Genomic DNA, 17187 nt, shown 5'->3' with positions numbered 1-17187 from the left:
TCTCTGGAGCTGCAGGCGCCTGGCGTGGCCTTGGGGCTCTGGCTGCCCCTGTGTTCTCCACACGTTGGGTGGCCCCCGCTCACCTTGAGGCCTGGCGGCTCCCGCAGGTCCCACCGGCAGGCACAGCAGCAGGATGCCCATGATGCCGGTCACCTTCCTGGCCATGGTGTTCAGTCCCCGCAGGACTGGAGCCCGCCGGGCTGGGGCTGGGGCTGCTGCATTAGCAGGCGGGGCTTCCTCCTCCTTCCTGGTGCGCTGCCCGGGGCCTGAGATGGGCCAGGAGCCCGGATGCTGCGGCAGGGGGCACAGGTGATCGGCCCATGGCTCCTCCTCCCGGGACTGCTGCAGCGTCGGTGTTTGACACAGGCCATTGGAAATTGGAAAGGTGCAGGAAAGAGCCACAAATACGATCCAAGGGGCTGGAGAAAATGTCTGATGGGGAGAGATTTACAGAGCTGAATCTATTGAATATCACAAAAAGAAGATCAGAAGTGACTTGATTACAGAGCATAAATACCATCCCAGGGAGAGACTCCCGGGTACTAAAAGGCTCTTTAGCCCAGCAGAGACCACCAGAACAAAAACCAATGGCTGGAAGTTAGAGCCAGACTAATTCAAATGAGAAATAAGCATATACGCTGACTTTTATTTTTCCTGGTGGGTGCTCCATCCTCACTGCACCCCAAGGCCCCCCCACTCCACCTCCTCCCTCGAGGCCCCGCCCTCACTCTGCCTCTTCCTGCCTCTGCTCTGCCCTCTCCTCCGAGGCCCCATGCCAGCTGCCAAACAGCTGAATGGCAGCCCAGCTGTGACTGGTGGGTGTTGACCACCCCTGCTATTTTTTTCCATGGGTGCTTGAGCCCTGGAGCACCAATGGAGTCAGTGCCTATGCCTGATTCTCTTCTCACTTGTAGCCGTGTAAATCAGGAGCAACCCTAAGGAAATCAGTTAATGAACCCCAGCGGTTCACCAGCCTGGGAAGAGCCTAATGAGTGGCTGTGGTTCAATAACAGATATAAACCCAGTCTGACAAGCCAGAGAAGGCACGTCAGACTGGCAGTGCCAGCAGGAATCTGAAACACACTTCTTGAGTTGAAGAGGGTACTCAGCAGGGGTAAGGCTGACTGGCATAGCTATACTGGCAAAGACGCTATAGTGTAAACAAGACCTGCATTAACCACGTTTTCAGGCAGTTAATTTCCCTTGTTTCCTGAGGAAGTGGTGTTAGTGAGGGGGCATGATTGGAGGGCACCTGTGGGAGGGGAATGATCTGCCACTTTAGCTACCAGCTCTGAGCAGAGCAGCTTGGCACGCACAGAATTGGGGAAAGGCAGTGGCAGTGAGTCTGCATGCCCCCCACCCCCAAACTGCACCCATGGTGGAACTCCCCATCCCCCCCCAACACTGCAGCATCACCACCCCCGCCAGGCTCCCTCTGCCTGAAACAGGACTCACCTAGTGGTGCCTGCAGTTGGCACTGGCTGGGAGCTGGAGCTTGCCCAGGAGATCTAGGTAGCAGGCGGGGCGACCCAGGGGAGCAGGGTCTCACCACTGCTGATCAGACTGGGTTTTTGCAGAGCAGAGGGAGCCTGGTGCTCCCCCCTTACCCACCTCTAACCCTAGCTGGAGCAGTGGAGCAGCTCCCTGAGGCTGCTGGAGGAGGAGCCCCACCCTCCACCGAAGTCTGACTCAGGCCTGGGTCAGCCTTTGCTGCAGCAAGCCCAGGGGGGCTACAAAAGTTGAACAGCTAATAGGTGATTAATGCAGCCATCTACCAGCTGATCGGTGGGGGTGGGGCTACTTATCCCTGGCTGGGGCTGCAGCTCTATTGCTGGTGGGTGTTAAGCACCCGCTAATTTTTTTCACTGAGTTCTCCAGCTCTGGAGCACCCATGCAGTTGGCACCTATGGAAATAAGGCCCAACATTATGACAGTGGGGGGTGATTAACCACTAGAACAACCGGCCAATGGAAGCATTTGATTACCCAGATTCTGATTCCTCCAGATCCAACCTGGAAGCCCTGCTGGAAGGTGCTTTCGCCAAACATAAGTCATTGGGTCAATATAGGGGTAACTGGGAGAAATTCTCTGACCTGTGCTATACAGGGGGTCAAAGTCAATGTTCTAATGTTCCCCTCTGGCCTTCAAATCTCTAGACCTATGAAGCTGCTGCCAGGCAGCACTAGGTATGACGGCTTGAGTGTGTGCCAGGCGCTGGGAACAGGCCTGCTCAGTGCATGGCACAGGCCCACATTGCAGAGACTGGGGTGTGGAGCTGAGAACAGAGAGAACTGTCATTGTAGGCTGTGTTCAGGATGGGATTGGAAGGGACAACAGGTGTCTGGAGTTGCCCGTGTCTGGGGTCTTGCACAGACAGCAGAGGGGAAGCTGTGTGTGGTGTACATTGCCCTGGTACAGTTTCCAGTAGCAGGGAAGGGAGAGAGATGAGGAGCCAGAGAGGGTTTCTGGAGGCAGGTTGGGTGGGGACTGTGAACCTGGGACAACAGGGGGTGTTTTCATCAGAAGGATGTGAGTTGTGTCAGGTCCTTCCAGAAAGATCCAGACTGCTGACCCCAGCTTTGTGACCTGGGATCTTTCTGTGTGGGACACAATTCCTCATTTCTCAGTCTAGTCATCTAGACATCTGAATTCCCATCACAATTAAAAACAGACTGTGTCTCCTGTTCATAGAATCATAGAAGATTGGGGTTGGAAGAGACCTCAGTAGGTCATCTAGTCCAACCCCCTGCTCAAAGCAGGACCAACACCAACTAAATCATCGGAGCCAGGGCTTTGTCAAGCCGGGCCTTAAAAACTTCTAAGGATGGAGATTCCACCACGTCCCTAGGTAACCCATTCCAGTGCTTCACCAACTTCCTAGTGAAATAGTGTTTCCTAATATCCAACCTAGACAGGCAGGAGTATAAAAAATATTGCTCGAGCATGCAGGGATGTAATCAGAAAGGCCAAAACACAACTGGAGTTGCAGCTATCATGAGATGTGAAGGGTAACAAGAAGGATTTCTACAGGTATATTAGCAACATGAAAAAGGTCAGGGAAAGTGTGGGACCCTTAATGAATGGTGGAGGCAACCTAGTGACAGATGATGTGGAAAAAGCTGAAGAACTCAATGTTTTTTTTGACTTGGTCTTAGCAGACAAGGTCAGCTCCCAGACAGCTATCCTGGGCAAAACAGTATGAGGAGGAGGTGAGCAGCCCTCAGTGGTGAAAGAACAGGTTAAGGACTATTTAGTCGATTTAGTTGGTGTTGGTCCTGCTTTGAGCAGGGGGTTGGACTAGATGACCTCCTGAGGTCTCTTCTAACCCTAATCGTCTCTGATTCTATGATTGTTTTTCTATTTTTTCCAGTCATCCTCCACCCCTTTCTAGTCAATGTCATTTTACTGGTGCCAGGGGCAGTGTCTTCATGTGACCAGACCAGGCTCCACACTGAGATTTCTGGGATTACACTCGGCTGTTTGCAGACTATGAATAGTGTCATGATACAAATCACTCACCTATATTACCATCATAACTGGAACTGGTATCACAGATCCTAGTGAGTGCTCCTTCTTGGCTACCCGCTAAGGCTGCTGTCAGGGCCGGCTCCAGGTTTTTTGCTGCCCCAAGCAAAAAAAACAACAAAACAACCGGAGAGCCACCGCCGAAGCAAAAAAAAAAAAAAAAAAAAATCTACACAAAAACCCCCGGAATGCCGCCCCTTGAAAAGTGCCGCCCCAAGCACATGGTTGGAATGCTGGTGCCTAGAGCCGGCCCTGGCTCTGTATTCCCAGGGGTGTTTCAAGCTCATGGAGCATGAGCAGAGTCCAATCACACCCCCAGTTTTGGGGTCCTTGGCGCAGTCTCTTGCCACTTAGGACTTGGTCAGATAAAAGAAAGACTTTGAAGCTTCTCCATTCTGATTCTCCTTCCATATGTTTGTGTCCTTCCAGCATCCAGCGAGTCTCCTTTTGAGCCTCCAAGGAGAGGCATGTGTGTAGTAAAGGTTGGCTTTTCAGCCTGGATTATCACACACACATCGCCAGAGGAGCAGAGGGGAGTGAAAAAGTCAACAGACAGATTGGAAACATTGTTTGTTGATGTCTTTTAACTCTCATGGTTTGTGGGGCCAATCTGATGGTTTTTTAGGATCTGACTCATGATTTTTGATCTCTGAGGCTGACAGTCCTGCCCCAGTGTGTCAGAAGTGAGTGAAATCTGCTCTCCAAAGCAGGAGTAAAGGAAGAAAATGGCCAGAGTGGTGAGTGAGTGGGGACAGTGGCGACTCAGGGTGGAGAGCTGTGGGAGCTGCAGCAGGAGGAGGCAGAGTCATGTCTCAGCGCAGCACTGCAGTCCCTAGTGCAAACGGCTCTGCGACAGAAATGTGATTGTGGCAAATCAGGCAGCTGGTCTTGCTGGAAGCAGGGATTTGAGCAATTCCAGACGACTGCTGGTTTAATAGAGGAAGCCCAAGAATACCAGGTAAATGCCTGGCCATTTGCCATGGGTGATGCTGCTGATGACATCCTGTGTGCCAGACTCCTCACTCTGAGGAGAGGAAAGACTACGCCAAAGGGAAAGAGGTGTTTAAGGCCCATTTCCTGGGCACATAGAATGTTATCTAGGAAAAGGCCAGTTTGAATAGCAGGTGCCAGGAACCAGAGGAAACAGCTGAGATTTTCATTACTGCAGTTCATAGTCTGGCTGAACGTTGGAAATATGGAACATTTAAAGATGAACTAATAGGAGATGGGCTAGTTATAGGGTGACCAGACGTCCCGATTTTATCGGGACCGTCCCGATATTTCCTTGTTTGTCCCGCGTCCCGACCGACATGCGGTCGGGACAACCGGACAAACAAGGAAATGCCCCAGAGCCTGGAGCCCGGAAGTGCTCGCACCACCCCCCCGCCCCTCCTCCGCCCCCTCCTCTCCCGATTGGCTCCCTCCCCGAATCCCCGCCTCTTCCCCGGGCTCACCATTCCTCCCCCCTCCGCAAGCGCTGGAGGGAGGCCCGGGAGACTCAGGGGAAGCGCGGGACCAGGGTGAGTAAGAGTCCGGCCTGGCCCCGAACAGGCAGGACTCAGTCGGGTGGTAGGGAGAGGAGGGGGCGGCCCGCGGGGCCAGGCGGCGGCTGTTGTTCTCCCCCCCCGGGCAGCGGGACTTGGGAGCAGCCGCTGCTGCAGCTCCCACTGCCGCGGGGGAGGAAGCGGCCATGGCGCTCGGCGGCTGCGGCGCCCCCGAACCCCCCGAGCCGGGGCCTGCTGCGGGGACCCAGCAGCGCGCACGCTGGGCCCAGCCCCTGGCCAGTCGCGTCTGGGCTGCTGCCCAGCTGGTGCTATCCCGCGGAGGCATCGGCAGCCCAGCCCCGTTCGTTCCCCTGCGGGACCCGAGCGGGACGGGGGGGCTGGGGCCTGCTGCCCCCGCTCCGGGGCCGCCGCGGGATAGCACCAGCTGGGCAGCAGCCCAGACGCGACTGGCCAGGGGCTGGGCCCAGCGTGCGCGCTGCTGGGTTCCCGCAGCAGGCCCGGGCTCGGGGGCTTCGGGGGCGCCGCAGCCGCCAAGTGCCATGGCCGCTTCCTCCCCCGCGGCAGTAGGAGCTGCAGCAGCGGCTGCTCCCGAGTCCCGCTGCCCGGGGGTGAGAACAGCCACCGCCTGGCCCCGCGGGCCGCCCCCCTCCTCGCCCTACCACCCGACTGAGTCCTGCCTGCTCGGGACCAGGCCGGACTCTTACCCTGGCCCCGCGCTTCCCCTGAGTCTCCCGGGCCTCCCTCCAGCGCTTGCGGAGGAAGGGTTTTTTGTTTTTTTTTGGCCCCGCCCCCCGCCATGCCCCCCCCACGTCACCCCCCCCCCGCGTCCCGATATTTGTCTTTGGTGATCTGGTCACCCTAGCTAGTTATAAGAGACACTGACTGATCAACACAGCTTCAGTGAGACCCAGACTGCATTCCAGCAAGTGTGATAGCAAAAGTGAGAATGGTGATGTAAGCAGAGTCTGAATGAATGAGCTCTTCTCTGATTTCTAGTGATGAGCTGGAACAGGAGTAGTCAATTATTTTTTGTCAAGGGCCAAATTTCTTGGTCAAGGTATAGTCAAGGTCCAGACTCCGGAGAAAATAATAAAGACATTATAACAACAATGATAATTATAAGATTTTGGGTCTGTTCAAAAACATCTGGTGGTCCGGATTTGGCCCGCCATCATCTGCCCATTGACTGCTCCTGGGGGGAAAAGACTTCAGGAGCAGATTGTATTTGCACAGACACACCTACACTGCCTAGGCATGCAGCAGAGGGAGCTGCTCTGCCAAAATGATCAGTTTTGGCTGGTTTTGGGTTACAAATCACTCTAGTATTTGAGTGGAAGGGCAATGAAATGTTGTTATCCTGAGTGTGTGAGCAAAGGGCATCAGAACTGTGATTTGCAGGCCCCTGAGTGAGTGGGTCACGCAGGGATTCTCACTTGCTAAGCAGGGGGTAGAGTTGCCAAATCCCAGTGAAAGAGAGACAAGGGTGGAGGCGGGAATTCTTTTCTGGTGGTGTGGGCTCTGGCTAAGAGTGGTCTCTCCCTTGTTTAAAGACAGAGCTGGTTAGTCTCAGTGGTGAGCCCTTGTTTTGTTCTGTGGTCACTACCCCTGCAATCACTGCTAACCAGCTGTAGGTGCTGAGCCTTAGACCTGGTGTGGGGCCATGTTACAGTGAAAGGGACTGTCCAGCCTGCACCAGCAGGGAGGTTCCCCACTACTGGCTGAAATCCCTGAGAGCTGGGTAAGTGACAGAACCTCCGAATGTGGCAGCGGAGAAAGTGGTGGCAGCAGCGGGCCATGACAAAAATGGGTGGAGCAGCAGAGTGAACAACAGCAGTGGTGGGTGACAGCAGCGAGTGAATGCTAGCAACTGTGAGCCAATTGCAAAGGCAGCAGCTGAAGCATTGCTCAATGCCTCCCCCCACACCCATGGTGGGAGGTTGTAACGGGGTCCCTGAGGTGTAACGTGGACTGTGGGACTGCTGAGCCCTCCAACCCCACCTGCCTGGGCCGTCCCTCACACTGCGGTGCTAATGTCAAGCTACAAGCCTCGGACAGGCCCTGCACTCACACAGCCATCCACAGGCAGGGACACACCTGTTACCCGAAATTGGGTCAGCTAGTGAGCTTAGGGAGGACTAATGACCCACCAGAGTTTGGCAGAAAGCAGTACGTTTATTATATTGATAGCTAAGCTCAAAATAGAGGGTGGTGTCACATTCACACTTGCATACTCATGCTCCCAGGACAGGCATGGCACTGGAGATGTCAGGATCCTTCAACGTAAGTGTCCCACAGCATAGCGATGGATTGTGCGATGAAGGTAAGTCTTCCCGAGGCATGATGGAATGCAATGCGGTGAACCACTGGCCAGGCGGTCCGGGCGAAGGGCCTTCACGGGAGGTACAAGCTTGTGAGTGCACTGCTGAGCACATGGCCCCTTCCCCTTTTAAGGACCTGCTCCTCATGGCCTGTGACTAGAGATGACTTGGCTGCATCTGGTTGGTCACACTCCACCTCAGCCAGTGTCTCATAGACTCATAGACTCATAGACTTTAAGGTCAGAAGGGACCATTATGATCATCTGGTCTGACCCCCTGCATGCTGCAGGCCATAAAACCGTCCCTACCCCTTCCCTGGACTCTGCTGTTGAAGTCTCCAATCCTGTTTTTAGTGACTGCAATCGGCAGAGACCCTCCTGCTAGAGATCCCTGCCCCATGCTGCGGAGGAAGGCGAAAAACCTCCAGAGGCTCAGCCAATCTGCCCTGGAGGAAAATTCCTTCCCGACCCCAAATGTGGTGATCAGTAAGACCCCGAGCATATAGGCAAGAGTCTTCAGCCCGACCCCGTTAGCCATTATACTATTTACCCACCATTGCTTGGCTTTCCTTGACTACTATGTTTTACCATTAAACCATTCCCTCCATAAACTTATCTAACTTTATCTTAAAACCAGACAGGTCCGTCGCCCCCACCGTTTCCCTCGGTAGGCTGTTCCAATATTTCACCCCTCTGACGGTCAGAAACCTTCGTCTAATTTCAAGTCTGAACTTCCCCACGGCCAGTTTGTATCCATTCGTTCTGGTATCCACGTTAGTACTAAGCTGGAATAATTCTTCTCCCTCCCTTGTATTAATCCCTCTAATATATTTAAAGATAGCAATCATATCCCCTCTCAGCCTTCGCTTTGTCAGACTAAACAACCCAAGCTCCTCTAGTCTCCTTTCGTACGACAGCTTTTCCATTCCTCTGATCATCCTAGTGGCCCTTCTCTGCACCCGTTCCAGTTTGAGTTCATCTTTTTTAAACATGGGAGACCAAAACTGCACACAGTACTCCAAATGAGGTCTCACCAGCGCCTTGTACAATGGAAGCAGGACCTCCTTATCCCTACTAGATATACCTCGCCTAATGCATCCCAAGACAGCATTGGCTTTTTTCACCGCCACGTCACATTGTCGACTCATAGTCATCCTGCGGTCTACAAGAACCCCTAGGTCCTTCTCCTCTTCCGTTACTTCTAACCAATGCGTCCCCATCTTGTAACTAAAATTGTTATTAGTCAGCCCCAAATGCATCACCTTACACTTTTCACTATTAAATTTCATCTTATTTCTGATACTCCAATTCACAAGCTCATTCAAGTCTCCCTGCAGGATATCCCTGTCCTCCTCCGAATTTACAACACCTCCCACCTTCGTATCATCCGCAAATTTTATCAGCCCACTCCGGCAATCGGTTCCGAGGTCAGTTATAAATAGATTAAATAAAATGGGTCCCAAAACCGAACCTTGAGGCACTCCACTAGTAACCTCCCTCCAACCCGACAGTTCACCCTTTAATACAACCCGCTGCATTCTCCCCAGTAACCAATTCCTTATCCACTTCTGGATTTTCATATCGATCCCCATGTTTTTCAGTTTAACCAATAATTCCTCATGGGGTACAGTATCAAACGCTTTACTGAAATCCAGGTATATTAGGTCCACCGCATTTCCCTTATCTAATAAATCCGTTACTTTCTCAAAGAAGGAGATCAGATTCGTTTGGCACGATCTGCCCTTCGTAAAACCATGTTGTAATTTATCGCAATTGCCACTACCCTCCAGGTCCTCAACTAGTTTCTCTTTCAGAATTTTCTCTAACACCTTGCACACTACAGATGTTAGACTAACAGGCCTGTAGTTACCCGGATCACTTTTTTTCCCTTTCTTGAAAATAGGAACCACATTAGCTATTCTCCAGTCTAACGGGACCACCCCCGAGTTTACAGATTCATTAAATATTATCGCTAACGGGCCTGCTATTTCCCGCGCCAATTCCTTCAATATTCTCGGATGTAGATCGTCCGGTCCTCCCGACTTAGCCCCATTAAGGCGTTCAAGGTTTGTTTCCACCTCGGATACGGTAATCCCCCATCCTGAATGCCCCTCTATAGTGGTGCTAGTATCCCTAATACCTTCATTGGCCTCATTAAACACCGATGCAAAATATTCATTAAGATATTGCGCCATGCCTAGATTGTCTTTAATCTCCTCTCTGGCAATAGACTTCAGCGGTCCCACTTCTTCTTTCTTTGCTTTCTTCCTATTTATGTGGCTGTAAAACCTCTTACTATTGCTTTTAATTTCCCTCGCTAGGTCCAACTCTACACGGCCTTTGGCCTTTCTCACTCTATCTCTACATTCTCTGACTTCACTTAGGTACATTTCCTTACTGATCCCTCCCCTCTTCCACTCTTTATACGCTTTCTGTTTTTTCCTAATCGCCCCTTTGAGTTGGTCGCTCATCCAGCTCGGTCTAAATCTCTTGCTTAGTAATCTTTTTCCCTTTTTTGGAATACAGGCCTCCGACAGCTCATGCATCTTTAACTTAAAGTAATCCCAGGCTTCTTCTGCTTTTAAATCCATTAATACGTTTGCCCAGTCCACTTCCCTTACCAGTCCCCTTAGTTTGTTAAAATTGGCCTTTTTAAAATTATAAACCCTAGTCTTTGATTTAATTCTGTTACTCCTTCCATGTATTTTAAACCGAATTAGCTCATGATCACTGGAGCCCAAATTGTCCCCTACTACCACTTCCTCAACAAGGTCCTCACTACTTGCCAGAATCAAATCTAAAATGGCCTCCCCCCTCGTCGGTTCAGTTACCACTTGATGGAGGAATTGATCAGCAAGCACTTCTAGGAACATCTGAGCCCTGTTATTGCTACTAGCGTTTGTTCCCCAATCTATATCCGGGAAGTTAAAGTCCCCCATAATTACACAGTTTCTGTTAGTAATTACTTTTCTAAACACATTAAATAGTTCCTTATCCATATCCTGGGTCGATCCCGGCGGTCTATAGCACACTCCAAGCAGTATCCCCGGAGAGGCTCTAGTAGTCCTATTACCCAGTGTGAGTATTGCCCAGACAGACTCTGTGTTATCTAATCCATCCACTATTATTTCTTTACAGTTTATTTCACTATTGACATACAAGGCCACCCCCCGACCTTTACCTTTGTTCCGGTCTTTCCTAAACAGCGCATACCCCTCCATATCTGTGTTCCAGTCTTGACTGCCATTCCACCACGTTTCCGTTATTCCTACGATATCCGGTTTCAGTTCCTGGACCAAGAGCTCCAATTCCTCCATTTTATTACCTAGGCTTCTGGCATTGGTGTATAAACACCCTAATGTATGTCGTTTAGCCCGTCTCCCATTAGCAGCACTATATGTTGCGGGCCTCCTTGTGTCCGTCCCCCCTGTCCTTCCTATGTCCAATCTCATCTCCCCGGCTATGTCTCCTCTCCTTTTACTCACCTTTTCCATACTGGAATCTGGCGTGGAGATTAACTGTGCATCTCCCAACCGTCTCCCCAAACTTCCTAGTTTAAAGCTCTCTTGATTAGATGAGCCAGCCTCCCTCCCAGAAGTCTATTTCCTTCCCTACTCAGGTGAAGCCCATCCCGCGAGAACAGGTGTCTGTCCCCGAAAGCCTCCCAGTGGCCATACATCCCAAAGCCCTCCTTATAGCACCACTCCCTTAGCCAACTATTTATTCTCACAATCCTATCAGCCCTTTGCTGTCCTTCCCTCGGAATGGGCAGAATCCCACTAAAGATAATCTGAGCCTCTATCTCCTTGAGCGTCTTCCCCAGCCTGGCATAATCTCCCTTGATCCTCTCTAACGAGAACCTAGCCGTGTCATTTGTTCCCACATGAAGGATTATCAAGGGGTTCTTACCTGCTCCTTTTAGGATCCTTTTCAACCGCAGGTCCACATCGCGTATCTTTGCGCCCGGGAGACAGCACACCCTTCTGTTCTCCGGGTCCGCCCTGGTCACAGGCCTGTCCAATCTCCTCAGTAAAGAGTCACCAATCACATACACCTGCCGTTGCCTGGCAACAGTGCGATCTAGTAATCTAGTCTCCGATCCCTCTAGTCCTGACCTGTGCCTGTTCCTATCTTCCCTTATGCTCCCCCTTATGCCTTCCTGAATCCTCCCGGGGCCCAGAATTGGTGCTGTCTCCATCAACTCCTCCCCTCTCTCTCCTGAACTAGCTGCTCTTCTCTTCTTCCTCACCCTCCCACCTTCAGTCGCCACCCGCTGCCCCTCCACCTCGCTATCCAAACACTCGAACCTATTCCTGAGTTCTATTCCCCCCTCACTGGCCCTTCTTTTCCTTGGCCTACTTCTCACAGTCACATGCTTCCACCTCCCATGTTCTCCCCCCTCCATTCCCCTCTCACCGTCCTCTGCCTCTGCCTCTACCTCCGCCACGGGGCATTCTCCTTCAGCCCTCCCTTGCCTTTCCTGCATCAGCTGCTCAAACCCCCGCCTAAACTCCACCAGGGTATCTACCTGCATCTGCAGCCCCTTAATCTTTTCCTCCAGTAACATTATCAGGCGACACTTCATACACACATACCTTAGTTCCAGGTCTCCTGCTAGGACTATATACATACCACAGCTCGCACATGTCGCCATCCGCATTCTGTCTGCTGCTGCTGCTTGGCTCATGGCTGCTGCGGTCCCTGCCCACAGCACCTGGGGGAATGGAGTACAGAACACACCGCGCCCATGCAGTGTCCATGCATTGGGTGTGTGAACGCTGCCTAATTAGAGTCCCAGACACCTTGCGGAGCTTGGGGGCGGAGGCTTGACTGATTAGGGGGCCTATAAAAGCGGCCGCCCAGCCAGGCAGCGGCACAGCTGTGAGCAGCGGCACAGGAGGCAGCAAACAGGGGAGTTTGAGTGGGAGTCTCATTGGAGGAGAAGGTATCTGTACTTGTGTCTGTCTTTGTAGTGCTTGTGTGTGTAGAGGCCTGTAGGGGCACTGTGCTGGGAGGGCAGCCGAGCCCTGAGTAGGGGGCGGAGCTTGGCTGATTAGGGGGCCTATAAAAGCAGCCGCCCAGCCAGGCAGTGGCACAGGAGGCAGTGAACAGGGCTGCTAACTGGGGAGTTTGAGTGGGAGTTTGCAGGGGGAGGCGGAAGGGGAGGCAGGAGGGCGCGGTGTCCCGTGTGCTCTGTTTCCCCAGGTGCACTGGGCAGAGACTACAGCGGCCATGAGCCAAGCAGCAGGGGACACAATGCAGATGATTGCATGTGGAAGCTGCGGTATGTACATGGTACTAGAAGGGGGAAGCCTAAACAGAGGTATGTCTGTATGAAGTGCCGTCTAATAGAGCTGCTGGAAGAAAAGATCCGAGGGTTGGAGATGCAGGTAGATACCCGGGTAGAGTTTAGAAGGGGGTTCGAGCAGCTGATGGAGGAAAGGCAAGGAGGGGCTGAAGGGGAATGCTCAGGGGTTCAGGTGGAAGCAGGGGCTAAGGTCTGTGAGGGGGGAATATCTGAGGGAGAACAAGGGCAGTGGAAGCATGTGACCATGAGAAGCAGGCCAAGGAAAAGGAGGGCTAGTGAAGGGGAAATAGAACTCAGGAACAGGTTTGGGTGTTTGGATAGCGAGGAGGGGGGGCAGCAGGTGGTAACTGAAGGTGGGAGGGTGAGGAAGAAGAGAAGAGCAGCTAGCCCAATAGAGAGAGGGGAGGAGTTGATGGAGACAGCACCAAATCTGGGCCCCGGGAGGATACAGGATGGCACAAGGGGGAGTATAAAGGAAAATAGGAACGGACACGGGTTACGACTAGAGGGAACAGAGGATAGATTAGTAGATCGCACTGTCGCCAGGCAAAGGCAGGTTTACGTGATTGGGGACTCCTTACTGAGGAGGTTAGAAAGGCCTGTGACCAGGGCGGACCCAGAGAACAGAAGGGTGTGCTGTCTACCGGGTGCTAAGATACGGGATGTGGACCTGCGGTTGAAAAGGATCCTAAAAGGAGCAGGTAAGAACCCCTTGATAATCCTTCACGTAGGAACAAATGACACAGCTAGGTTCTCGTTAGAGAGAATCAAGGGAGATTATGCCAGACTGGGGAAGACGCTCAAGGAAATCGAGGCTCAGATCATCTTCAGTGGGATTCTGCCTGTTCCTAGAGAAGGGCAGCAAAGGGCTGACAGGATTGTGAGGATAAATAGCTGGCTAAGGGAGTAGTGCTATAAGGAGGGCTTTGGGATGTATGGTCACTGGGAGGCTTTCGGGGACAGACAACTGTTCTCACGGGATGGACTTCACCTGAGTAGGGAAGGAAATAGACTTCTGGGAGGGACGCTGGCTCATCTCATCAAAAGAGCTTTAAACTAGGAATCTGGGGGAGACGGTTGGGAGATGTCCAGTTAATCTCCACGCCAGATTCCAACATTGAAAAGGAGGGTGATGAGATAAGAACAGATATGTCCAAACCCTTCCCCCCGGCTATAAGAAGGAGAGGGGGGATGAACAGCAAGGGGTCCATACCAAATTGCATAACTGATGGGAGACAGGCTAAACGGCATACATTAAGATGTTTATACACCAATGTGAGAAGCCTAGGTAACAAAATGGAGGAATTGGAGCTCCTGGTCCGAGAAATGAAACCGGATATCGTAGGAATAACCGAAACCTGGTGGAACAGTAGTCATGACTGGAGTACAGATATGGAAGGGTATGTGCTGTTTAGGAACGATAGGAACAAAGGTAAAGGTGTGGGGGGGTAGCATTGTATGAGGTAAACTGTAAAGAAATAATAACTGATGGAATGGATAAGACGGAGTCTGTCTGGGCAATACTCACACTGGGTAAAAGAACTACTAGAGCCTCCCCGGGATAGTGCTTGGGGTGTGCTATAGACAGCCGGGACTACCCTGGATATGGACAGAGAACTATTTAATGATTTTAGGGAAGTAAATACTAATAGGAACTGTGTAATCATGGGAGACTTTAACTTCCCGGATATAGATTGGGGGACAAATGCTAGCAACAATAATAGGGCTCAGATGTTGCTAGACGTGCTAGCTGATGAATTCCTTCATCAAGTAGTAGCTGAACCGACGAGGGGGGAGGCCATTTTAGATTTGGTTTTGGTGAGTAGTGAGGACCTCGTTGAGGAAATGGTTGTAGGGGACAACCTTGGCTTGAGTGATCATGAGCTAATTCGATTTAAACTAAATGGAAAGATTAACAGAATTATATCAGAGACTAGGGTTTACAATTTCAAAAAGGCTAATTTTAATAAATTAAGGGGACTGGTAAGGGAAGTGGATTGGGCTAACATATTTATGGATCTAAAGGCGGATGGCGCCTGGGATTATTTTAAGTTGAAGTTGCAGGAGCTGTCGGAGGCCTGTATCCCGAGAAAGGGAAAACGGTTAGTAGGAAAGAGATTTAGACCAAACTCGGGGGTGGTACCGTTGGACTGGAGAATAGCTAATGTGGTTCCTATTTTCAAGAAAGGGAAAAAAAGTGACCTGGGTAACTACAGGCCTGTTAGTTTAACATCTGTAGTATGTAAGGTCCTGGAAAAAATTTTGAAGGAGAAAGTAGTTAAGGACCTTGAGGTCAATGGCAATTGCGACAAATTACAACATGGTTTTACGAAAGGCAGATCGTGCCAAACCAGCCTGATCTCCTTCTTTGAGAAAGTAACAGACTTTTTAGATAAGGAAAATGCAGTGGACCTAATATACCTCGATTTCAGTAAAGCGTTTGATACGGTACCGCACGAGGAATTATTGGTTAAATTGGAAAAGATGGAGATCGATATGAAAATCCAGAGGTGGATAAGGAACTGGTTAAAGGGGAGACTGCAGTGGGTCATACTGAAAGGTGAACTGTCAGGTTGGAGGGAGGTCACCAGTGGAGTTCCTCAAGGTTCGGTTTTGGGTCCCATTTTATTTAATCTATTTATTACTGACCTCGGAACCAAATGTAGGAGTGGGCTGATAAAGTTTGCGGATGACACAAAGTTGGGAGGTATTGCCAATTCGGAGAAGGATTGGGATATTCTGCAGGGAGACTTGGATGACGTTGTAAATTGGAGTAATAGAAATAGGATGAAATTTAATAGTGAAAAGTGTAAGGTGATGCATTTAGGGATGACTAACAAGAATTTTAGTTATAAGCTGGGGACGCATCGGTTGGAAGTAACGGAGGAGGAGAAAGACCTCGGAGTCCTGGTTGACCGCAGGATGACTATGAGTCGGCAATGTGACGTGGCCGTGAAAAAAGCTAATGCAGTCTTGAGATGCATTAGGCGAGGTATATCTGGTAGGGATAAGGAGGTGCTGCTTCCGTTATACAAGGCACTGGTGAGACCTCATTTGGAGTACTGTGTGCAAGTTCTTGTCTCCCATGTTTAAAAGGGAACTCAAACTGGAATGGGTACAGAGAAGGGCCACTAGGATGATCAGAGGAATGGAAACCTGTCGTATGAAAGGAGACTCGAGGAGCTCGGTTTGTTTACCCTAACCAAAAGAAGGCTGAGGGGGGATATGATTGCTCTCTTTAAATATATCAGAGGGATAAATTCCAGGGAGGGAGAGGAATTATTTCAGCTCAGTACTAATGTGGACACGAGAAGGAATGGATATAAACTGGTGGTGGGGAAGTTTAGGCTTGAAATTAGACAAAGGTTTCTAACCATCAGAGGGGTGAAATTTTGGAACAGCCTTCCGAGGGAAACAGTGGGGGAGAAAGACCTCTTTGGCTTTAAGATTAAGCTTGATAAGTTTATGGAGGGGATGGTTTGATGGGATAACATGATTTTAGTCAATTAATCAACAGCGTGCCATCACTGGTAAATAGTATCAATGGTCAATGAGGGTCTGGCTAGAGAATCTTGCCTGCATGCTTGGGGTTCTACTGATTGCCATATTTGGGGTCGGGAAGGAATTTTCCTCCAGGGTAGATTGGCAGAGGCCCTGGAGGTTTTTCGCCTTCCTCCGCAGCATGGGGCGGGGGTCGCTAGCTGGAGGATTCTCTGCGACTTGAAGTCCTTAAATCACAGGATTCGGGGACTTCAACAGCTGAGTCAAGGGAAAGGGGGTGGGTCAGCTTTTGTGGCCTGCATCATGCGGGAGGTCAGACTAGATGATCATACTGGTCCCTTCTGACCTTAAAGTCTATGAGTCTACCTGGGAGCTCTCCTGATCTTCCAGCTGTTCAACCAATCCATTCATCCCACAAGCATTCCAGGAGGGAGGGGTGGGGGAAAGTGTAACAGACCTTTTGAGCATACAGGTTATACATAGCATACAGATCACTGCTGCTCCTACAACATCACCCAACTGCATTACATGAATACTCTCCCAGCCACTCATGAGCCATAGTAGGGAGGCTCCAGTCAATTCCCCCCAGCTCCCCAGCCTTGCACCCCAGGATTGTACCATTGTGCACTTGTCAGCAGCCTAGCCAGTGTAAGCTCATTACCTAGTTCACCACACCCTCAGTGTGGAATGGACACACATCAGCCTTTGTAGTCTGAGCTGCAATTCCCCAAGCACGTCAAACAAAACACACTGTTTGAGGTAACATATCAAACAGGTTTATTAACTACAGAACAGTTGATTTAAGTGATTATAAGTAGCAGATGCAGAGGTCTTAATTCTAACTTAAAGAGGCTAAGCAAGATTTGAATCAAGCAGTGTCTCACCCTAAGAGCTGGTACAAGCAGCTTCCAGTTCTCCAATACACAGACTGAACCCCTTTCCAGCTTGGGACCAAACTCCCTCCTTCAAAGTCTTCGGCTACACTACGGACCTTACAGCGGCACAGCTGTACCGCTACAGATGTGCCGCTG

At 50.9% G+C, this 17187-nt stretch overlaps 1 long non-coding RNA gene across 1 annotated transcript in view; it reads right to left on the bottom strand.

Annotated features, from left to right (window-relative positions):
- Positions 1-218: 218 nt before the first annotated feature.
- The window catches only part of LOC135977845 (uncharacterized), a 31396-nt gene continuing 14427 nt past the window's right edge, over positions 219-17187 (bottom strand). The window contains exon 4 of the long non-coding RNA XR_010595290.1: positions 219-461. This is a non-coding gene — a long non-coding RNA (uncharacterized LOC135977845). The remainder of the gene's footprint in view (positions 462-17187) is intronic.

The sequence above is a fragment of the Chrysemys picta genome, unplaced genomic scaffold (genome assembly GCF_011386835.1).
Source record: "Chrysemys picta bellii isolate R12L10 unplaced genomic scaffold, ASM1138683v2 scaf43, whole genome shotgun sequence".
Taxonomy (NCBI): Eukaryota; Metazoa; Chordata; order Testudines; family Emydidae; genus Chrysemys; species Chrysemys picta.
This window is presented reverse-complemented; position numbering and strand designations above follow the sequence as displayed.